General features: G+C 42.4%; 1 protein-coding gene across 1 annotated transcript in view; it reads left to right on the plus strand.

The window, feature by feature from the left end:
• The first annotated feature begins 3466 nt into the window (after positions 1-3466).
• Positions 3467-24438, plus strand: part of PHYHIPL (phytanoyl-CoA 2-hydroxylase interacting protein like) — a 55287-nt gene continuing 34315 nt past the window's right edge. Inside the window, exon 1 of the mRNA XM_026852065.1 lies at positions 3467-3611. The gene's annotated coding sequence lies outside the window, so the exon portion shown is untranslated. The remainder of the gene's footprint in view (positions 3612-24438) is intronic.

A 24438-nucleotide genomic window follows, 5' to 3' on the forward strand; every position in this document is an offset into this window, starting at 1 on the left:
GGAGCTGCCAGAAATTAGTTCTCTGTGAGCTGGGCTCCACAGAATCAAGATCTAAGAGTAGGAGATAACGGGCCCGGGAAATCTCACAGAGGTTAATGGTGCTTGTAGCGCTGTGTGGTATCAGCTTTGCTTTGTGGCCTCTTATAAAAAATTCTCACAACGCCACAGGAGGGGCAGGGAGGGAGATGGCACCTGTGCGTTGTGGGGTAGTGGGGAACACAACAAAGTCTCCTTTTCACTTTGTTTTTTGGTCTGACATAGCATTTGTAACTCTGCCTCTTCCCCTGTCGACCAGATCTGGTTTTCAGGTGAGTGAATACTAAGTTTTTATGCCAGAGATGCCAGGGGATAAGTTTCCCTTGTGTTTCTATACAAATTGGACTAAGTTAATCTTGAGAAAAAGAAAACTTAATTTACTTTTAGGCTGAATAGACATATCTGCTGTGTTCTTACTCCGTGCTGTTCTGCTTACTCCCCAGCAAAAAACATTTCTGATTACTCAGCTTGAAAGCTCTATACTGACTGACCGCTGACCCCAATTTTCAACTTCTGTTTTAGTTATGTTGTGATAGTTGCAACAAAATGAGATTTGGGGAAAAAAAAAATGGAGTAAGTTGTATGAGTTTTCCCTGACAGATTTTGGGAAGCTTTCCTCGTCGTATCAGAGAGAACACGTACCTGAATTAAAGCTGTACATGGGTTGTATTGGGAAAGAAAGTCTCTTTCTCAGATCTTTGTTCCCCTAAAAAAGAGTGCCCAAATAAGAGTTTCTGACTTTCTATTCAATATTTAAATTGCTCAGAAGCTTCAGTAATTTTTGGAAGAAGTCTTCTGCCTTCTGCTTTCATTTCCTCCCTTTTAATAGGAAACTCTTTGTTCCTGCATCTGAAAGTGAAGAAAAGTACACTTCATTAAGCCTGCAATTGTTTAGAACTCAGAAGTGTAGATTGATTAGCAAATACTCTACAATAGCTCTTATAATGGAAAGCTTTAAATAAATGGGTTTTAAACTATTCTTACAGTTTCTAGTGCTTTTTATACAGTCTAAACATGCTGTGTACACTATTCTTTGACTCTGCTGTGTTCCTGGAGAGGAATGAATCAGAATATTCTGAATGCCTTATGTAACGTATTTAGAGAACTTTTTTGTTTGTATCTTTGTTTGAATTTCTTGGACGGAATTAATTAATGGCAAAGCATAAAGGCCAACTTTGAAATCCTAGCTGACTTATACACTAGAGCTCAATTTGTATTCTACATCAAGGAAATGTTTGGATTTGAAAGAAGGACACCATTATCAAAAAGATTTCTGTAGATGGCTCTGTTCTTCAGCGCCAACAGAAGTGTGGTTTTAACATTTGGGTAATTCAAAAGGAAATTGATTTTTTGATCAGAGTATATTTAATTCCTTATTAAACATTAAGTGCAGAACAGGAAATAGTAAGTGGTTTGGGACAGGAAAAAAAATTATAAAGGTTCAATATGTTTAAAACAGTGTTCATTTCAGAGGAAGGGTAGATAGAGTAAAGTCTGTAGCCTGTGCTTTTAGGGTCCTGTGGAAATCTGATGGTGTAACGGCCTCTTTTAGGAAAGAGAAATATTCTTTTTATTTTCATCTCCATATCTGCTTTGCAATTTTGTAGCTATATTCCCTTATACAGTGGTACACTACTGCAGTAACATGTAAGGATTCGTTTCTCAGTGGATATAAATTTGTCTAGCGTCACTGAAGACAGTGGAATAAAGACGATTTACATCAGTTTCCAAAAAGTTGGATCAGCAGTTCACTGCAGCAGTGAGGAAGCCAGCAAGGAGGATCCTGCCTTTTGTCTTTACGGAAAAGGGGTTATTCATGAAATGCCATGTTGTGTTTTACAGACAACTAAAGCACAGTCTTACACAACGTTAGCTTGTGTCCTTCACCCCTCTGCCGGCTCCATCGTGGGACAGGCAAAGGAGAGCAGATGGAGGTCCTGCTGGCACACCTGCTCGTTCCTAGTTCTCAGGTTCTACATTCAGAAAGGGCTGTCCTTGGAGGCGGAGCACCTCTGCCTAAGTCATAACAGAGGAAGTGGGAAAAAAAACCTCATTTAAGGCTATAACACATATACCAGCTTCTGTTAAAGCTACTGGAATTTCCCTGGAAGATGCTGTAGGAGCAACATTAGCTCTTGGTCTGTCCATGGCAGGGCCTAGGGGCAGTCTGACATCCAGAAGACTCGACCAGTACCTGTGATACAGCTGTAGGAGGCAGAATGCTCAGCTAGGGATGCCAGAGGGTTTCAAGTCTGTGCATGAAGTTCAGGAAGTCCAGGGGAATTTTCTTCCAGTCTAGAGATGTCAAAGCTTGGATAGGGCCAACCTTGCGGATTTTTTCCTGTTAGTACCCTACTGCTAGGCACTATATATGAGCTACCAGAGCGTTACGCTGACTTTGCACAGATTTGAGTGACCGCTTAAACTTCAAGGCCTGAGGACACAAGAAAGAGAACAGGAAAAAATCTTGTCTTTATGTTTTCCAGGATTATCCTTCCTGTCAAAGAGAGATTAGACAGGAGGAAGTGGAGTCTTGATAACATCTTTTATGCTTTTGAATATTTGTAGGGTAGAGAGAAGATGGAGAGATAGTCTTTTCTGGTTTTAAAATAATTTTCTTCTCACTCTAGTAACTCTTTTTTTTTTTCTCAAACATTATGTATTTTCTGACTCATTTATTTATCTCCGTGGCACCTTGGCATGGTCCTGAAAGCTGTTAAACACTGTCCAGTCTGTATCTTTAGAAAGAGTGGAGTGTTAAAAACAATTTTGTAGCATCAGACTCTGACAATATTTATTGCAGTCCCATCATTTTCCTTTGTCCTATTTCTTTGATAGCGGCAAGCTTCCATATTCCTACAAGAGGCAGGGAAATGGGATACAGACAGTGGCTGGTGTACAGAAAGTAGCCCAGCTTCTCTGACCTGCTTGACACTGGGCGATCATGGATTTCCTCCAGAGCTGTCGAGAGCGCTGTGGACAAGCCTGTGTTTATACTCCCGCGGTACAATGTGAGCAGTGGCACAGAAAGGCTGCTGGGCTCCTGCCAAAGGGCCGCGCAGAGGCAGCCAGATCGTCTCCCTGCAATGCAAATACGAGGACAGTGGCGGCAGGGGAAGCCTGGTTGTGCAGCCACCTCCTCCTCGCCCCTGCTCACCCTCCCCAGTTGCGGGACCGGGAGGGTATAGTGCTGAGAAGGGAGGTCACCAGGAGCACTGACTGCAAAGCCATTCGGGGAGGCAGGCTGCCTTCAGACTCACACCTGCCTTGACTTTGGGATGGGACTAGTAGCATCCCGGGTCCCTTACTGACCCTTCGCGTCAGGTGGGTTTGGTGTTTGGCTAGTGGCCAGAGTGGGCAGGACCGTTCCCCGCAGGAGGCCCCAACATAACTTTCAACAAACCCTCTCTTCTCTGTGCCTGAACGAGGGCACTGGCTGGAGCTGGAGGAGGAGCACCAGGAGGGCAGTGCGGAGCCCTCTGCGAGGCGAAGGGCCCCCGGAGAAGTGGCCATCTCCAGCGTGAGCGAGGGCGGCTCCTCCAGCGAGGACCCCAGCCAGTCACCCTGTGCACGAGGTACGACAGTCCTGGGGCAGAGGGAGACTGGAAAGAGGGAGGAAAGGGAACTGGAAAAGAACTGAGCAACTAGGAGACAAAGGTGACAGGGCAGAGAAACCAGGATGGAGGGGCTTGGAAGAACATGACTCGGTGTCTGCAGAGAGAGCGAGATTCAATAAGAAGCTCAGATATGCAGAAAGTAGGAAATAGGGATGCTGTGGGGAGCAGAAGGAGAATTTATGGTAGAATTAATGGCTTGATGCAACCCTGAATATGCAATGACTGAGGGATTTAAGCAGGAATACCCACATTATACAGGCAAATCTGATGTGCATTTTTCTTTAAATTTTTACTCTGCTTACATTAAGTATTTCTGTCTAGTTCCCACGTCTCCAGAGTTTAACAACATAAAATTGTATTCTTCTACATCATCGATCTTCTCCTAAGCCATGAAGTTGGAAAACAGTCTAAAAACAGCTTTCAAAACCGAAAGATTCCCTTCCTGAAAACAGCAAGTAAGGGATTCACTGCATCTCAGTCCATCAGGTTTCCCATCTGTTCAAAAGGCTATGGCTGCTTCCCTGAAGTGAATATTGTTTATTTATTTATTTTTGGAGGAGGGGAGTACATGTATGTGATTCAGGAATAAGATGTAAGAGGTGGTGTCCTCTTCTGAAGGGATGGTTAGACCTGCTCTTTAGCATGTGACAATGCTCAAATACAATTTGTTCTCCTGGATGTGAATGCCTTTGGATCCCAGATGCTGAAGGATAAAGGGGTTTTTATTTGTTTGTTGCTTGTTTTCTGAGTGGAGTTTTATTTATTTATATATGTGCAGAATGATCTATTCTACTGGGTAGGATGTCAGACTATTTATTTTGGCACCTAGTTTAAGAAATAGGTGCTTTTACTGTGCAGCTGGAGTGTTTTTGCTTCAAGTCGCCTCAGGATTCTAAAACCCACTGGAGTAGGGGTTCACTGCAAAATGGAGAGTGAATAGTACTTGGCTTTATAAATTTCTCAACACCTTCCACGCTATGTCAAATTCATGCATATAACCATCCATTTTGATGAATCTCACATGAGTCAGCATGCTTCGATTTACTGATTTTTTTTTTTTCATTTAAATTCTCATTGGAAAGCTATTTATGTAGGGCATTACGTTCTAGCTGTCCTTATACAAGACTGTTTACTGCTTGATTAAGAAAACTTGTCCAAAATAACACTGTATATGTCATGGTAGAGTACCTTCTAAATCAAATGATATTTTACAGTATTGATGTTTCTCCTAAGGCTTATTTGGTACTTGGAAGGCACGCTGGAGACAGCCAGTACAGCCATGGCTTAAGCCTTATCCTGTCACTATCAAACACACAAAGCATACAACACCGTATACAGGACAGGACCTCTGTCCATGGACCGGCTACAAGCCAGACTTCACTCACTAGATAGTATCTGCTCAGAAAGAGAAAGCAGAGCTGGAAACAGCAGCTACAGTGATGCATCTCGGCCATCTCTGAGCAATGTGTGAGTGGGCACATTCAGACTGATGGGGCTCTCCCATGTCCTTGGGACACTGGAAACACCCTGGGAGAGAACAAGTAGTAGATTCATCCCTCAGCTTCTTTACTGTCCAGCCAGACTGGTGATGCCTGCGTGAGGCTCTTCTTTAACCTCTTCAGTAAATACAAATGAGGCAGCTTACAATGCAGCCTTGGTCCCCAGCTGGAAGAGAAGTGGTGACTTTGCTCCTTGGGAAGGGGCTCCCCACCCCTCTGTCCTTCCCCATGAGCTCTTCACTCCTCTCAGGCACTGGGCCGACCCTACCCTGGCAATAAAAAAGTAGACCCGCCCCTGCCATAGTCTTTCTTGGCTGCCTGCTGCTGAAATCAGTCTGCTGGTATCTCACTTCCCAGAGCAACATTTCAGGATCTTCATTTTCATTCAGAAGGTGCAGATTTGTGTTTCGGTTTTTGATGTGAGGAAAAGTTGCAGTTTTATATCTCTCTACAGATAGAAATTTCAAGCTTTTAGGCTTAAGGGATAGGGTGGAGAAAGGATCTTCCTTTTTATGCTTACGACAATAACTGTGAATCTAAATAGCTACATTAATGAGGCTTATTGAAAGTATTTTATTAGGGAATGTGCTAGTCATTAACTTTTCAGTAAGAAAGGGTAAATGACCCTTCTTATATTTGCATGTGAAACTATAAAACTTAATTTCCTATGCAGATAACAGCATTTTTGTCCATCATAGTAGCCGAAGCACTTTAATGTCATTTTAGTTTGAAATAACGCTGTCATTTAGTACTGTCATTTTTTCCTCCACCACCTTACATTCCCAAATTCTTTCATAAAATACAGCATATGATTTTGTGAATGTGAAAATAACAACATGGGTGATGTTTTTTTGGGTAGAATCCACGTTTTGGAAGCTGGTTTGCAGAGTGGATAAAGCACCGTTACTACTGAATGGAAAATTTATTTACCTGAGTAGCCAACTAGTTTTACTGGTGGCTTTTAGGGCATTTTGTTGCATTTGTTTAAGAATTTCTCAGTGTTGTAAAGCCTGCTTACTCTGTGGTTCATGTACATACTAGTAGCCAGACACTAGTGGACAATGCAGAACAAAATTAAAATGAGGAATTGATTAACCTAGGGTATTTTCGTAAGTCTTGAAAATAAATAACGATTTATATCACCTTATTAAATTTAGTGTGTTCATTTTCAATGAAATAGACTAAAAGATCAAGCCAAGTGTTTTAGCATATATTTTTAGCTTGCTTCAGTTCTGTGTTGGTTGCTATATTCATCTGTAAATCAGCCTTTTTGAAGCTTCACAGACAAAATTTCTTGAAAATCACAGTGGTTTTGGCTCCTCGAAATGGTGATGTTTCGGTTGTTGATGTCATGTTAAATTGTGATTATAAAGAACTTCCTTCCAAGGGAACATATATGGCATAAGTAGGGAGCATTGGGCTCTAGGAATTATTCAAAATTAGTAGTTGCGTAGGGATGACATGTGGAAGAGGCACAGAAAGAAGGTCCTTTGAAGAAAGTGGAGAAAGAAGGGTAAACACACTCCTCGCAGAGAGAAATGTCAGAGCAAAATGAAAACAGAACATAACTAGAAGACCTAACATCAGATAGGTTTTATTTCCTAACAGAAGAATGTTGTGAATCTCTGTGTAAAGATTGTAAGAGACCTGCAGAAGGAAACCTCATGGCAAGAAATAGTTGTAGAAACATACTCCGCTGAGGTCTAGTATCATTTTTATCTACAATATTGCCTTTGTTGTTTAACTCCAATAGTTACGAAATATATCATATTCATGCGAAACAGAAACTGTTTTCTTGGTCCTAAACCAATAATTCTAACATCCTTTTCTAACAGAAAAAATAAATGTTTGGAAATAACTTAAGTGCTTCTCTCTTATGGATGCACGTGTATAGCACATAGAAACTGAGTCTCATAGTAACAAAAATTGTCATGTGCACTTGACAACAGCAGGCCTGTGTGTTTTTCCTTAAGGTTTGAGTCAGATGAGAAAAAGTGCCACGTGGAGCATTCCACTGTTCTTCTCTAGTTAATTCAATGTGTGAATTATTTCACTATTATTTCATTGTTTCCCTATACACTAGATTTCAAGAAAGCAATTTTATGTATACTGTATTTAAGCCCCCGTGAAGGCCTGCTGACATTTGCTGGGATTACACATAAAATCCTGCTGCGGATGCAGAGAATACTCAGCTTCTTCCTCCAAAAGGCTAGTCATATCTTCACATATGATGAAATATTTATTGAGTACAATGTTAACAGCTACCATATTGCTGTACTCCCACATTGACGCAAATGTTGGCAAAAGCTACTGTGCCAGCTGCCCACTTACACACTCTAGTGGCACCTTTGCTATTCGGCAAATCCACAAATTACCATTCTCATCCAATTAATGCTCAAACACTGGTGGGTTGTTTTTTTTTTCTGCCTCCCATATTTAGCAGATTTCTGTTAGAAAATAAAAGATGAAGATGGATACACAGGAGCCTGTCAAATCAGACCAAACCCGGCAAAGTTAAGATTTCTTCAATGCCAGAAAATACCCTGGAGTGGTCTGTGGGAATATAATGAAGAGAACTGAGGATTAATGCAGAGATTGAGGAGATTAAACCTTAATTAAAGTGAGCACTTGTATACAGTACATATGGCAGACGACTATTCTTACAGCTGTAACGGCGCAGATGTCTTCCTGCGGTTACACAGGTCCTACCTCCCATCCTACCCAAGGAGTGGGTTTCTGCAGTGGCTGGTGGAGAACACATTGTTTAATGTTTCAGTATAGAAGCATGCAGCTACAGAAGACTCCCCATGGCACGGCGCTTCTCTGTAACAAGATGAGGTGACTTCCATAATCAGCATTTCTAGCTAAGCTGCACACACGGTTTTTTTGCCCTCCTGCTCACGGGCTGCGCTGCTCCAGCCCGTGATGGCATGTTTAAACCAAGGCAAAGCATGGGAGCTGCATTGCCTTCCTGAGTGCACAGAAGTGGAGGTGACAATAATTTCTGACAACTTTTCACCATTAAAAGTATTTATCTCAGACCTAAGACAGTCTCTGCCTGCTGACCTCCAAAATATGCTGCAAGGGCATATTCAAGACTTGAATGTGTGTCCCTTTTTACTTCTAAGGATGTTTACCCTCATTTCTATGGTTGTATAATAATTTTTCTCTGTCCATGAAGCTTTATTTTGATTATCAGGAGGGATTTTATACTCTATAGACTTGTGATGAACAAGAGGCATGTAACCGTCATACTGTGGTGGTGCTTCTCGTCAAAATGTGAGGTGAAAAACCCACGGCTTTTGATGTACAGCCTTCCAGAACTCAATGACCACTCCAGTGTTTTGAAACAGAAATACAGAATACCAAAACATATCTAAATGGCATGCCAACATCTTTTGAAAATGCCAGCAGTACCATTCTTGTCTGGAGTTTCTGTACTAAGTCAAGAGGAGTTCTTCTGAAGTGTTTGAACGCTTCCAAAACTCCTGATGGTATAATCCATTGCTCTCCGATATTTTATTATTCTCAGTAGGACTTTTATCAGAGAGATGAAACATGAGTAGGCCACAATTAATTCTTTCAGCAGTTCTAGTTGTGTACTCACAGCTGCATGGAACAATTTACTCTTCAGCGGAAACCCGAAGGTTTCTACATTGCACTGGTGTTTGCCAGTATTCCCTTCTGACCTAGTCCGTGTTTTGGTGTCGTGTTATTTTAGGGATACGTTTGATAGTTTCAAAGCAAAGTCTAGAAAGAGACATCCACACGTACATCTCTTAAAGCAGCAGGGCTTCTGCACCTCAGACACTCTGATAACTTCATGCCTTTGCTTATTCGGGGTTGCTGCACATAAAACATTCCTCCAGATTGTTGCCAGATTATTTGTTTATCATTTCAGGGCACAGAATGTTTAAATTACTTGAGATAATGTCATAAACTAATTATGCTAATCAGTGTTGAAATACAGTGCCTTCAAGTTCCAGGTGTCATTTTAGAACGTCTCCCTGTGAAAATCCGTCAGTGTTATTGTGCTGAGGCTGATTGGGCTGGATCCTTCTGTTTCAGCCCGTGTGGCAAAGCCAGTGAACTTCTTTCTTGCTATCGCTCTGGGAAGAAAGAACATAATCTCTGGCTTAGGGGACTTTGTAAGAGGTATTTTATCTTTACACTTTTCTTTACTCTTTATTCCTTACTTGGCAAATATATAGGTGTCATATAAATTTTTTAAAATATATATATATATTGCATCTGCTGTGTTATTAGGTGAATTAATTAAAAAGGCAACTTGACAAAAGAGGGCTGAGAGGGGGGAGAAGGAAAACCATGACTTCAGTGGAGAAGAAAAAGCAAAAAGTTTGCAGAAGCAGAAAAAAACCCTGTTATTTAAGAATTCTAATAAGCAGTATTAGTGACTTTTAAAATAATAATGTCTGCTGGAGCGTGTACAGAGGAGCACTAAGAAAGCTCAGCTATCTGGTGACTGCCAAATGATACTGCTCTGCAGCCACTGCCTCCAACACAAATAGCTCAGCTACATTTAAGTACCCTTACTGGAGGGGATCAATCACATGTGGAACAGAGCAGTTATAAATAAGGTCTGCCGTTCATACACATTCAGTGATTTTTGCAACTAAGCTATATTTTTGTCCAAAAGAAATATTTGGACAACTGAATGTCTCCCTCCTAGAAGGAGTGGAGGGAAGGAAAAAAAAAAAAAAAAAGACTGCAAATTGTCAGCATAGGTCAAGAAATAATTGAAATTCAGAATTCAGTGCCTGGATGCACTTCATCTTCAGAACCAAAGCGTTGCCACCCTGCGCAACCTTTCGAAAGACATTGAGGCCTCAGGCTTAAGTACCTAACGTCACGGTGAATGAAAAGATCCAGACAGCCAACTCGCTGCTTGTGATGGAAAACAGCGCAGCAAGTGGAATGAGGAGTAGCACTGTAAGAATATTGTAAAAATTGCAGAGATATTTTAAAGTAATCATTAATAGAAAAGATATCCTTGAGCAGAAAGTTAGCTTCTTGAAACTCCCCGTGTCTCTGTGTTTCTCAGTGTGACAATAGCAAAACGCTTTAAAAACACTGATGGGGTCGGGGGGGGCTGTAAACATCCACCCCACAAAGAGCACTTGTTTTAGAAATTTCCGTCAAGTGTGTATCTGCACACACTGTGGGTTACCAGCTCTCCAGAGCTGTCTCAAGGAGTCCATCTAAAATATGCTGCACTCGGTTGCATGCATAGCACCAGGGAGACACACAAAGAGATCCACTTGCTGGGCATAGGAGAGCAAGGCAGCAGGCTGCAGCGCTGGGGTGTGAGGCAGCAGCACCGAGCATCAGAGCCAGAGAGCTCAGCAGGGCCGACGTCATCACCCGCTCCCCTAACAGGTCTACTGGCATTTGGTAATTCCATAATAAACAAGGGAAAGTCATTTTCTTAACTGACTGAATCTAGACAGGTGATCAATACGTCATTATTGGTTTTCCCCCATGAAACAAGAACACGCATTTTATCTTCCGCTGGTTTGGTTTTTTTTTTCTCCTTGCTTTCCCTGGTTTTGGACGTTCTCTCTACCTTACATTTCAGAGCTATTCTGCAGGGCTTAAGAGAAGACAGGTGCAAGTACTGTGTTTTGGATTTGTTTTGCCTGTGGTATTTCATTGTAAATGGAGTCAGTGTTTCCTCGAGTTTGGCCTTGATCTTGCTGCCAAGGAAATGCACATCAATCCCTATTTTGCATTTTAAGGAAAAGATGCAAACAGGAAAAAAAAAAAAAAAAAGATAAGTTTTTGATAAAATATGCATGTGTAGGCTGTTTTCCGTTTGAGAGGCTGATAAAGTCCAGCAAGAAAAACATTTTAATGTTAACTAGTTTCAGAATTACAGCTTCTTGAATAGAAAAAAAAAAAAAAAAACCACAAAAAAAAAACCCAAAAAAACCCACAAGAGATATGAGCCCTTCTGTTTATAACTAGTGTAGCAGCCCAGCAAAGGTGAATTTCATTAGTTTCTTCTCTGTTTCAGAATCCAGTCTTTACCAATGCATTATTCCAAATCCCTCACTGAATAATTTGCATAGTGATTTCAATTTCTGTGAGACTTATCGCCAACAAATTCATTCATTAGAATGTGTATGAAGGACAAATACAGAAGGAACTGAACACCGTTGAACTCAATTAATAAAAACGTTTGAGCAAATGCTGGTGGATTTTTCTCCCAGTATTTTCTCAGCTCTCTTAAGAACCGATTCGAATCTCATCTAAAAGCAATGGAAAACCTCCATCACTTACTGATTTTTGCAAATCTGTGAGCCCTCTAGACCTCATGCTCAGAAGTAAAGACAAGACAGACCATCTCCTGATTTTGACCTTTTTTTTTTTTTCTGTAGGTATGAAACTTGTTGAGATATTCTCACATTACTGTAAACAGCCTCCACCCATGAACAATGTTAATCTCTCTGGTATGTTCAGGTTTACACGTGTTAGCTTTTTTTTTCATTTTATCTGAGCACAGTGTTCTTAAAGCTTGCGGTATGACACGTGATACGGCAAAGGAAGATAAAGAAAGGAACAGAGCCGACAGTAAGAAACATGAACGAAAAGGACAGAAGAGCCTCTCCACATTTTCCATCCATTCAGCCACTCTTGCTGCTTCTCCCTTCTCTGTTCTTTTACATTCTCCTCTCTCTGCCATCAAGATTTTAAACATTTTAAGTCATTTCCTCTCTCTACTACAGTCACGACTTATGAGGAATGAGCAGTAATGTCACCATGTGTACTACCTGGTTAGGAAGAACAACGTGGTTTTCTCCAACCTGAACCTGCCCCAGGAACAACCCATTTTCAATCTCTAGGCTCCAGATTTTGGAGCTTTTTTGTTCAGTTTTGGTTTGGTTTTGCTCAGGATTGAAGCTTAACTTGCTTCGTTACCTCCCGTTTGATTCGCTGAATAGCTGGTTACCTGAATACCAGGTAATGGATGATCACACAGGATTCTGGGGTCAGATGCAACTCTTCTTTTAAGTTTCTTGTGTATATTTAAAAGAGGGTGAATTTTATTTCTGCTGGCTTTTTATTAGCTTTGGGTACTCAGGAAATACTTTCAAGATGGCAACACCTGTGTTGAGCTCTAGATCCCCTGTCATTTTTCTGTTCAAATTCTGCTCTTTACATGTTTTCTTTCTCAGTCCTTATGTAAGGACATTACATAAGAGAAGATTGTAATCTCCAAAATCATTTACCATATTAAACAGCAACCACCATCAATGGATTTTTACCAGCTGCCTGGAGCAGAAAGGAGACACGTGTCTGTACATTTGGAAACCGGTTGTTTACAGTACTCATCAATGCTTGCTGCCAATCGTGGGCAGATGTCGTCAACAGTCATTATGCAGCTCTGAAAATAGAATCAAACTTGACCTGGGCAGGTCCTCAAACAATTGATAAACTGCCTTTGAATGAGGGAAATCCGCGGAGTCCGTTCTCTCCACCAGCCTCCTCCCGCTCAGGGATCCTGCAGACCCAGAGCTAGGGTGGCGTGGGGAGGGGGGGCTCACTTGGGGTGTACATTCCAGGCATTCAGTCACAATGTACATGCCAAGCTGAAGATTCCTCATCCCTAGGAGTGATGGTTTCTCTGTGCATCCCTGATCTGTCCTCATGGAGAGGAGCATGACCAGCACGTGCCTGCTGATCCCTGCAGCAGTGCTGTGTCACCTCTGGAAATGGCAAGGTATATTTGCCCCTTGTTGTTCTTCCTTCTGCTCTTTTCCCCCAGCAACCTCTGGTAAGCAAAGAGAGTGAGCAGGAGAAAGCGCTTTGGGGAGGAGAAGGGCAAGGAGGTATTGAGAGCACCTCCCTCGGCCGTGTGCGTGCTTCTTTGGCTGTCCCAGGCACTGCGCTGTGCCCTGGCAAGGGAAGACACCGCATCAGAGTGCAGAGGGGGCTCCTGTGCCTCCACCTGGCCCGCTTTCCCAAACCGTGTGAACTCAGCATCCAGCGCTGGCGTGGCGGCTGACAGCACTCCTGAAATTGCTGTGTTGTGTGGGACAACCTGCCATGGTCTCATATTCATACGTCTTCCCAAATCTGGCTTCCTCTGCTTAGCTCCCACAAGAGCATAAAGAGTACAGAGAGCAGTTTCCTTTCCCCTTCCTCCCCCTGTCCTCACACAAGGCTTGAGAGGAACGCTGCCTTCTCCTTTTCTTTGAGAAGTGCTGGCGAGCACAGGCTGTTACAGTCCGGCGCGTACAGTGCCTTGGCATCAGAAGCGGTCAGCTGCTCCCGTGCTCCTGTTTGCTTGCTGGCGTGTGGCAGAGGGCAGGAGAGAAAGAAAAGTAATGCTATACTTCTGAAATGCTGTGTGCCCGCAGCTCCAGCCCAGCCTCCCAGTGTTTGTCTGCGCTTTAGTTAGCAGGTAGAACCTTACAAGTGACTCGCATTTAGTTGCTCCCCTGTGCAAACCCCTCTGATCTCCAGCAGGCCTGGAAGATGTGATTTAAGGCTGTAAGGAATGTGTTGCTTAGCCTTTTTGGAAGTGCACAGCTAGCATCTATGTGGTAACGTTATCCTTGAAATACGAGAGTGCTTTGTAAAGGCTACCAATGCTGCTAAGCGTAATGTCAGGGAAAAAATAATTTTTAAGTTACGTTTCTGCCAGAATAATTTTCTGTTTGTCAGAAATAGCCAACAGTCCTCCCACAATGGAAGAGGGCTGGATATCTCTTTGCTATTTGCTTCTCCTCCTTTACAGTCTCTAGAAGCGTGCGTGCAGAGGGGCTTTCTGTCTGTTCATCCACTTTCCCAAAACAAGGAGGACACCACAGCAATAATCTTTTGGCAACAAGTATGTTGGACTGAATCAAAGTTTGCTATGAGCTGTGTAGCAGAACGTACTGTTATGCTTTATCAGTGATCTCTTTATTTAACAGCAGTTGCAGCAACAGAAATGTTTCTGACTACAGTTTTTGTTTTTATGCTTTTCCAAGCATTCTCCTTCTCCCTTTTGGTTGTTCTTGAAGTTGTGACATGAGATCAGGGAAGCTTAAGAGCTTAAGTGACTTCTTAGCGTACCATCATTTCAAGATGAATAAGCGTTCATGAAGACAGCCTGCGGGAAGGGAACTGATGTACTATTTGAATGGCCTGACTTTATAATTCATACAAAACTCTCTCGGCAGGAGTGTGCCCAGCGCTGAAAACTTTGCCTTAGGGTTCAGATGGATCAAGCAGTAATAAGACTCCATGGCTAGTTGAGGGGGAGGAATAGGAGAAAACAATTTAAAAGCAATGAAAGAAGATACTCATGATTATTGTTGTAGCAAAGATTTTGCTCCCACAGCCTGTGGAACCACCAGATAATAGGTTGGAGAACTGACCCTGCTCTCAGTTTTCTGCCTTGCAGCTGCATGCGGGATTGTAAACTCCGTTTGGGAACAACCGGCTGAAGGAGAGGCAGCTGGCTCCTCTGCTCAGCTATGGTTTTAGGTGAGCAATTTTCTGTTGAGGCCAACAAGAGTTTGACAGTACAAGTAATTCAGAACATCATCCCCAGAGAGGGTGAAGAAATCCATAATGAGAAAATAGGGATAAGGCCACACGTTCTCTCTAAAACTGGTTGCATGATCTATTTCAATCTGAATATATTTGTCGATAAAGTGGTTTTCCCAGCAAGATACGGGAAGGAAGTTGTACTCCAAGATGAATTCACAGTTTGTATAAATCTTGCATAATTTTTCCATTTAGACAGTGCTGTCAGGCAGTCATTGTAATGCGTGCTGAAAACCCCAAACCACCTGTAGTATAATCCCTCTGCTTGCTTCTATTTCTGTATCGATGCTCCTGGCACCTCTCAGGTGCCTTCTGCAACCAAACAGCTGCACATTGGGAGTGAGCATCTTTGCCCAGACTGTCTGCTATTTAATAATGCTTGCTGATAACAACTCTTCTTGTGACTTCTAGATGGCATGGTTTCAAATGCTGAAGCACTGTGCACCAAAACAAAGCCAAGACCCAGATAGCTTGGTTTTCCCTACATTAGCCATCATATTCACTGCATATATATATATATATATATTTTTTAGATCATTTTTTGAAAGTTTTAATTAAGAAGGTAGTTTTGAACCACCTGGTGAGAGGAGTGGGGGGACCAACCTTTGCCTTTCCAAGTGGGCTTCCCAATGTGTGTCTCATTTGCCATTAAGCATCCCTTCTCCCTCCCAAGCATAAGCAGCAGCCCTGAAAATATCCTGGAGCACCTTCCCGTGTTTTCTCCATGAATTATTTGCTGTCACGTTTTTATCAGACATCACTGTTCCCGTGCTAGAAGCAGGAAGGTTTGTTTGCAATTCAAGTAGAGGCCAGTTGTGCATTTTTGGTGTTTGTGATGGCCCTGGTATTAACTCCTGAGGGCATAAGATTTAGTGGTCAGGCTATAGATAGCCTGTGGGTCTGATAGCTGCTAATCTCATTAACCCTCTGATTTAGCTTTATTTATACTTCATTTGTTTCTGCTAGTTTACAGTGATATATTACTCAACTTCAAGAAAGAACAAAACCACGGGATAGATGATTAAAAACGTGGTCATGGAGCATTTTGCTCAGGCCTCGAACTCTCTGCAGAGAATGGAGGACTTGGATATAATTTAATGCCAGTGGCACTGATTAAGTGAATGTGAATAGTCCTTGATCTGTGCTAAAGAATTTAAATTTTCTGTCTCTCCTTAGGCTCACTCCGTGCCATATCTGCTTTTTATGAATAAGTTTGCTTGAATAAATTTTATGAATGTAAACACCCACGCATTTACTAAGTTTCTAGAGTTTTTACTATAAATGAACATTTGTTTCCGCTCCAAAAATACACACAGGTTTCAGTACTGTCTTAATACCAGGGCTAATACATTCCTGGCAGGAGCTCTTTAGTGGTACACAGAAATTAAGGGGGTTTTGTGTTCAGATTTTGTTTGACATTGGCTGGATCGCTGTAGATGTGTGTGCAATTAGGCTGGTGCAATCTCTAAATTAATTTCATGGAGCGACAGCTATAAAATACGTTTAAAAGGGGCTGTTCCAAAAATTTAAGGAAATAAACTGTAGCAGTCTAGCTGCTGCCCACACAAAACAGTAGGACTAGGTGACTAGCATTTAGTATGAAGCTCTGTATAGCTCCACCTTACACCATTACTTTTGTTGCTCTGCTACTGTAAAACTCTGTCACTTATATGCACAAATTCGTATTTCCACCTTAAAGACAGCTTTATTGTCTAGTGGCAGCTACTGTAAATAGTTATACTGAGGACAAGACACCAGAAAATGTAGTTTCACTAAATGAAAACCTACGCTTCAACACAGAAAGCAGATTTTGGGGTTTTTTTGCTATTCTCTACCTCATTTCCCCTCCCTGCCCCAGAATGACCAAGTGGATGTCATGTGGTCAAACCTAAAAAAGTACTGTCAGTGGCTAAATTGGATTTATGCAGAGATATATTAATCAGAAGACGGCATTGAAACCGAGGGGAGTAGATGAGGTTAGGCTAAAAATGGAGAAAAGTAACAGAATTGAGAAGCTAAAAATACTGGTATTTGAAGGAAAAAAAATAGAGAAATAACTTAGTAAATTTGGTTAAAAAAAGCTCATGTAAGATATGAGGTAAGCAGTTAGAATGGAAGAAAAAGAGAAAATTAGAGAAAAAGGAATTTACAGCTGATGGGCTTTTGATGTGGGTTCAGCAGGTCACAGATAAGCAGTGATCAGACAAGTCTGCAAACAGCCCCGAGTTCCATCACGCTGTCAGACCTCTGTCCTTCGGCAACAGCTGTGCTGGGATAAATGACCGCTTGTTCTGCTCTGCAGCCAGCGCTGTCCCCGGGAGCATGTGTACATTAAGCCCCCTGAACTTTGGACAAGGAGGTGAAGGGCTAGTGTTAGCCAAGGAGAGAGAGTTTGGCCATATTTGTTTGCTGTTCTCGTTTCTCATTCCAAAATATACTTCGGATTATCAGAGACGGCTGTTGCAAACACATACAAGGATAATTTAGGGGGCGTTGACAGAGGCTAGGTTTAGCCTCGGGATGCTCATCTCCCCCGGCTTCCTGCAGAATCAAGAGAAAGCATTTCCTCTGGGGCAACGCAGAGCACCTACGGTGAGCTCCCATTGAGACACTCTGATGAGGATTTCACCACTCCCCACTGGCTGTGGAAAGATCCTGAGGCAAATAAGCTCCTTAGGCTAAAGGGGGATTTTGCAACTATCCTCTTGTGCAGCCCGGTTTAAGAACCAGGAGCAGTGAATCAGTCACTACAGATTTTGGAACCACTTCTATGATTTCCAAGGCTCACAGAACGCCACAATTCCTCCAGTGACTTTTAAGTTCTGTGGAGCACTGTGTATGTACAGGAACCAGAAATCTGTAAGGATTGCTATGATATCAATAAATAACTGACTGCAGGGCTGCTGTATATTCAGAACACAAGTAATGGCGATAGGACATCATTCAGAGCAGAACATGGTGTAATTAAAATGCTTGTGGATGTTATTAACAAAACAGTGCTATCTATAACCTAACAGTCACGTTATTGTCTTATTTTTATACTTTCTCTATCTAATCTGACTTTATATGAGGGCTAAGTGGGCCTACAGAGCAAAACCATGTAAAACACAGATCTTAATTGGTGTTTCTATTGTATTTCCTTGTGGAATTCTAATTGTGGATCGCAAATTTTAAATAATCATAGATCTGAAAGACCATATAAGATCTTGTAGTAAGTGATTATGAATTGAGTGAAATTTAAGACTGGTCTCTCCACACATCCAGGCTCTGAGCCAAGGAGAGGGAATAGCTGGGTGTTCCTCTTCTCATCTATTTAACATAGTTTTCCTTCTGTTTCCTTAGCAGTTAATTAGCTGTGTTCATGGTAGCAGTGGGGGATAAGATAATGGTGTCTTTCCTGTCTTGTCATGTCACCTCAGTCATAGCAGATCTTGATGGTACAAAAGCTGGCAGGCAGCAGCATTAATCTAGAACGACCGTCTGTGCTTATACAAAAAGCTTAAAGCTCTCTAAGAAAACTATAGATCAGTAGATGACATTGAGGAACTAGTCACTTAGACTTTATTAACTTCATACATTACTGAAGTGTACCTCCTCCTGGGCTATCTTTGAAGCGTTTTGACATCATCCAATGAAAGGATGTAGTACTATGAGGAAAATCTAATTCACAGGATCGGTCGAAAGAATTTAAGAAAAGCCTTTGTGGGAAGGGGAAGGGCAGTAGGAAAGACTCGAGAAGACGCTGTAATGGAAAGCCAGCAGAAATGTGTCTTCTTCCAATGAAAATGGGAAACACTGGAGAGAGAATGGGTCACTGTGGGCTACTTAAGCAAGTGAAAGTAAAATATGAACTGCACTGGAACCAGAAAACTGGAGGGCCACCAAAACAGGCTTTTATATTCCAAGTTTTGTGCACATGAGAAAAGCAGGGACAGCGTGAGGATACACTGAAAATGTTGCCAAGAGGCTGAAGATAATACGAAGAGACTGTGTTACAAGTCCTGAAGGAACAATAACGCAAGATGACTTGACCAAGAAAATATTAATTGTAATTAATTTGTAATGAGATGAATTTTGAGACTAGTTCTTATTACCACTAAAGCTAATTGGACTTTTTCCATGAAGTTTATTGGGAAGGGGATTAAACTTTGAATAATGGCTCGGTTTAGAAATCATTGATGTAATTGTGAACTGCTGGGAAAAAAGCAACTAAGAAACACATAACGAAATATCATCACTTGAACAAATGTATCTGAGGTGTCCCTTTGGGTGTTTATAGAACTGATGGAACAACTAGTTGCTAAAGAAGCCCACAGAGAGTTGAGGAAGTATCAGGAGATTAATAAAGTGTCAGCAAGTTACAAGTCTTTAAGAGTAGAATTCAGAGTAACTATGGAAACTATTGTCTTGTGGGCATGGCTCCAAATTGAAATAAATAATATTAAAGCAGAAGGGGAAAATGTATTCTTATGTATAATGAGATCCAGATATGACACAGGTGTACTGCAGTAAACTAAGCCAGACAAATCAGAATGTTTATTCCTCCACTTCTTTTTGAGATGAAGCCTGAAGATTAGTAGAGTACAGAAGAGCACCAAGACTTTGCAAAGACATTTGATACTCTGCCACATAATATCTTACGGGAATTACTGAAACAAGTCAGCTTGGGCTAAAATTCACTTAAAGGTATCACAGGCTGGCCACTGAACTGTAGACAGAAAGTAAATCTGAGTAGCAGTCAGCATTGTCAGAGATAAGCGGACGGTAGTATCCTGTGAAGATCAAGATATGGCTCACTATCTGGAGGATAAAGCACTAATTAATTGTGAAAATTATTACTAAAGTAGGAAGAATGATTAACAGCAGAGGAGAGTTGAAATACAGAAGGTCCTAGTTGTTCTTTAGGGATGCAACGGATCTAATAAAGTGAGGCTCAACTTAAAAGCAAATTAATAAATGATAATGCTAAACATTAAGAGTACTTTGTGCCCATTAGGCAACAAGTAAATTTAATGAAGCTACAAATATGTTATTTTTGTCTGTGAAAGAATTTATCTTTTTTAAATGTTTATTCAGGCTTTATAAAGCTGATCAGAAAACTGGGATTCAGAAAGCAGCAGCATAAGTAGCATTAATAAAAAAGATAATTTGCTCGATATCTTTCTGTTTATCTGAGAGGAAGATTTCCTTTTAATTGGTTACATTGCTCGGAGTAGGTTGGGAGTTGCACACCCAGATGATGCAGTTGGAAGGCTCCATACTCTGAAGTGTTCATCATGAATGAGGACAGCGTGGAGGGGGGGGGCGGTGGTAAAATGAAGGCTTAAATACCAGAGGAGTACCTTGATTGTGCTGGGTCAGATCACAGACCTACCTAGAGCAGTATGTGCATCTCTTTAGCAGTTTGATGTAAATGGATGTTTACAGAAGATGAAGAGCAGGACAGGCACAAACCAGACTCTTCAGTAACTCTTCACCAGACTCTAATAATTTTCAGCTTAGGGGTTCTGAATCACTTGTGGGTTTAGTAACTGTAAAGGATTTCTTTTCCGTTAACTTTTCCAGCCTCTCCTTGAACCAGTGAAAACTTTTGGCCTTGACACTGGCCTTTGGCCTTACAACTTGAACATAAATTGCAGAAGTGCCACCTCCTTCTGTTCAGTTTGAAGCTAGCTGCCTTTAACTGCAGTTGACGCCCTCTAATTCTTGCACTGGGAGACTTGGCAAACTGTCAGACTTTGGCTTGCCCTGTTTGTGCTACTGGTGCTCTAGTGAAATCTCTGTCACACATCCCCTCGGCTGCCTTTTTCCTGACTGATTGTCTTTTTATCCGAGCAGTAGACTCGCTTTTCCCCATACAGAAGCCATTTTCACATCATACTGTACAAAAAACTACAGATTCATGAGTAGGTCCCCTGGCAGCAGAAGTCACGAGATTACCTCAGGATTGTGTCTTTGACGTTTTAAAGTATGCTTTATGGCCTTGCAAGAAAAGCCTGAATGCACGAACTGAATGCAATTGCTGAAATGAAGTCTTCGTCACAGGGAAGGGAGAGACATTTTGAGAGGTATGAACTACTGCGTGCATCTCACTGGAGACTTCCCAGAAATAGCAAGGGCTTCCCAGCATTGTGAGCAACATCAAAGCAGAAGAGAGCAGAGCGACGCCTTTCCCAGACAGCTGCAGCCTGGACTTGGTGTCAGGGTGCCTGGCTGCCGTTGGTACCTCTGCAGAGAGCGGGAGAAAGAGGGAGGGAGACTCACTCCAGAGCTAAGCCTAAACACTGCTGCTCTGCAGAGAAAAAAGGGGGGCCTGTGCCATCATCCTCCTCGTTTGAGCATCCGAGGAGGCTCTTGCTTTGCTATCTGAGAACAAGACAAAGAGGTACCCGGTGAGATACTGTGCCTAGTGCTGTAAAGTGTCATACATCAGTGTCTGCCTCCGGGTAGAAAAGGAAGCTGTGTCGCACTGCACATGAACTGTACATAGTCATGGCTTTCACTTGGGGTCTTAAATCTCTTTTGTTGTTGTTTTGTTTTGTTTTTCTGCCAGCAGTGTGTGGATTTTATTTCAGTCCTACTGTATTTCAAGAGTATCTTGCACACAATCCTTTGCAAGTATGTGGCTTTGCATGCTTGAAGCACTTGACATGTCCACTAAAGACAAAGAATGACTGTGAAATTGCAAAGCATTTTTTTCCATGAAATTTCAGGAGTTAGTTGCTAAGCTTAGTCAATGTTTCTTTTAGGACTGACTCAAAATGCTGAATACTGGTTTTCTTTCCTTTAATATTTTGCTTTTCTCCTCAAAAGTGACATATTAATAGGGAAAAAAAAAAAAAAAAAAAAAAAAAAATTCCTCCTTGTTTTTCTTTCCTGAAAACTATGTCTGTAGCCTTTCTGCCTTCTGCTTGCACAGTCCACTGAGCAATAACACAAGTCTTTTTCATTCCCAAGTGGGAAGGAAGAGCTGGAACTCTGGGTCTTATTGAAGTCTGAGAAAGGAGGTTTCTTTTATAACTTGCAAATAGAAACCTGCTACTGTGAAACACAAAAGTGTTTTCGAATAGGAAGAATGGGCTTGCCTCACAGCTTAGTGCTGTACTCTGCTCTGCAGAGCACTTTCCCAAAATGGAGTGCGACATAGGTGGGACAGAACTTTGTAATGGGGTGTGGGTTGATCGGTGAGGAGGAGAGGAGCACACTGCACCTTTTCCCCTCGCTCTTATGGCTAGAATGAGGTGGTGGCTTTTAGGAAAGAAGCCACACATCTCTCTGGATGGCTACCAGTCTGTCCGCCTGTCTGCCATAGAGTGGTAGCCCTGCAGCAAGATCTCGGTGACCCACCTGAGGGGCTGTGAATGCCACGCTGAGGCACGAGAGCCGAGATTGTTGAACCCAAACAGTCAAGAGGTGTGTGCCACAGCCTGTGGTTCCTGGTACCTGCATCGTGCTAGAAGATGCTGCTTCTCTTTCCTTAGGTGAGGTTGCAGTAATGACAGACACACTCGTGTTGAACTACAGAAATTGGTACTACCCTATTTATCTAAATGTTGAAAGTGTGAAATGTTGATGTTGTGGCAAATTCTTTGCGAGCTTTTGCAGTTCTAAACATTCGACACTCTGTTGTCTCTAATGTTACGCTGCCATTGGCAAACTTCCCGTTACATAATGTTGACCCATATTTGTGATATGTGACATTTTTTGCTAAATACTGTCAGGGATAATCCATCACATAATAAACTTTCAGACTGTACACTGAGATTCTGTCATCCTTTAGCACAAACGTAGCTTGTGCCTCAGACAACACTCCTCCTTGTTAAAACAAGCAGAGTACAGCTCTTGCAGGTAAGAATAACACCAAGAGAGTATCGTGTGCTTTGAGGCTGAAATACCTAAGACTAAATTCAGCGCCGAGTGATTGCACGGAATCGCATCTGGGAGTAATCTGGGCTTTAAAAGCTGTCGAGCCCTAGCCCAGGTGATGGGAGTAGCAATTGGCTGAAGGAAGGATGAAGTCTGAAGCATGACTCTGCAAAATGCTGTCTCAGGCAGGTCCAGCTTGTTTCATGCTTTAGAAGAGCGGATTTGTGGAAAAGGTTTCTCTGCTCTACTCGTCTGCTGAAGTCTGCCAGTATTTGTAGCCTTAACCAGTCTCTTTTCTTTAAAAAAAAAATATAATGGTGTGGGGAGATAAACTGATATAACTCAGCAAGGGGTTATTGCTATAAGACAGCTGAGAAATGGGAGGCCTTGGAGGAATGGGACCATCCCCAAAGCTGTCTGCCTTCAAAGAGCTACGCAGAATCCAGCCGTTCTTAAAAACCTGGGTTTAGTTGCACAAAATAAAAAGTAGATGAGAGAAAGGTGTATACAATAGAAGCAAAGACAACAAAATGGGAATCCTCTCAGTGTTCAAGTACAGGGTTTGCTTCAAATGGACTTCATATAATGTTGTAGCAAAGAAGTAACAAGATTGTGTGAGCTGCTGAAGCGTCTGCCCCACTGTGGAACAGAATGAATGTGGAACATAAGGCTGAGAGACTAAATACACCGTCTTCAGAGAAAGAAATTTTCCAGCCTCATGTAGGAGATGGCTGTGTGCTAAGAACAGTTGCGATACTGAGGAGAAAGATTTTGCTTCAGTGCGAGGAATGAATGCTTGTCAGAGCCAAAATTAAAACCTGATGAATGCAGTCTCACCCACTTTCATTTCTTTCCTCTCAGATTCTCCATTTGTCCTCATTCTGTCTGTGCATTCATTCATATATTCCTCTCCCTTCCCACCTCCCCACTGACTCACATTCTCCCTCCCTGTTTGTTATCGCTTCCTTTTCATTTTCTCTTCCTTTAGGTTTCCTTCCCACTCATTCCATTTCTCCTCTGCCTGACCTCTCTGCACACATTTTCCTTGGTGGTGAAAACACATCAGAGACAAAGAGGAGAAAAAAATAGAAGATGAGCAAGGAAGGGAGGGGGCAAAGAGTAGACAGTGCAGGAAGGGTGCTGCTCAGGGTTGCACTTTCCCCCCACACTGCACTACAGATTTCTGAAGGTGTCACAGGAGTCAGGGCTCCTGAAACTTGTTCCTTTCTCCCAGGCAGCAGCACTTGGCAGTGGCATTGCAAAAGGTAATGCCAAAACTCATTTCCTCAGATCGGTGTCCCTAGAAACCATCACAAAGAACAGAATAATTCCAAAGTCCAGTGGACAGCCACCTCTGAGTGACAAACATCTGGCTGCACGTGGAGTTTGCTACCGCACCGGATCAGTGGAGACCGGGAGCAGTCTGGGTGGGCTTGGCACTCCAGAATGGGAAATGGGACCTTTAGGGACTCGTTGGACTGGCTGGCATGCAGTGCTGACCAAGAAACCTCACGGCCTCAAGCTTGCTGGTGGCCTGTGTGCAATGAACTGGTGTTTCTCAGAGCAGATGGTGCTGGTGTCTCAAAATCGGTGGCCAAATGATGCCACTTTTGGTTTAGTGAAACAACATAGAAGTGCCAGGAATGGTTACTCTAAAGTGTGGTGGGAAATGGGCTGAAACCACTTTTATCTGGAGACCCGTGATCCCATCTCAGCATGCTGAGCTTGGTCCCAAGGTCAGTCAGGCTGCTCCTCGGTCCGGCCTGCGGCACTGAGGGTGCGGGGTGCTGCGGAGCTGGGGGTGCAGGATGCTGTGGAGCTGGGGGTGCGGGGTGCTGTGGAGCTGGGGGTGCGGGGTGCTG

This window comes from Athene cunicularia, assembly GCF_003259725.1.
Source record: "Athene cunicularia isolate RWA chromosome 6 unlocalized genomic scaffold, athCun1 chr6_part2, whole genome shotgun sequence".
NCBI lineage: Eukaryota > Metazoa > Chordata > Aves > Strigiformes > Strigidae > Athene > Athene cunicularia.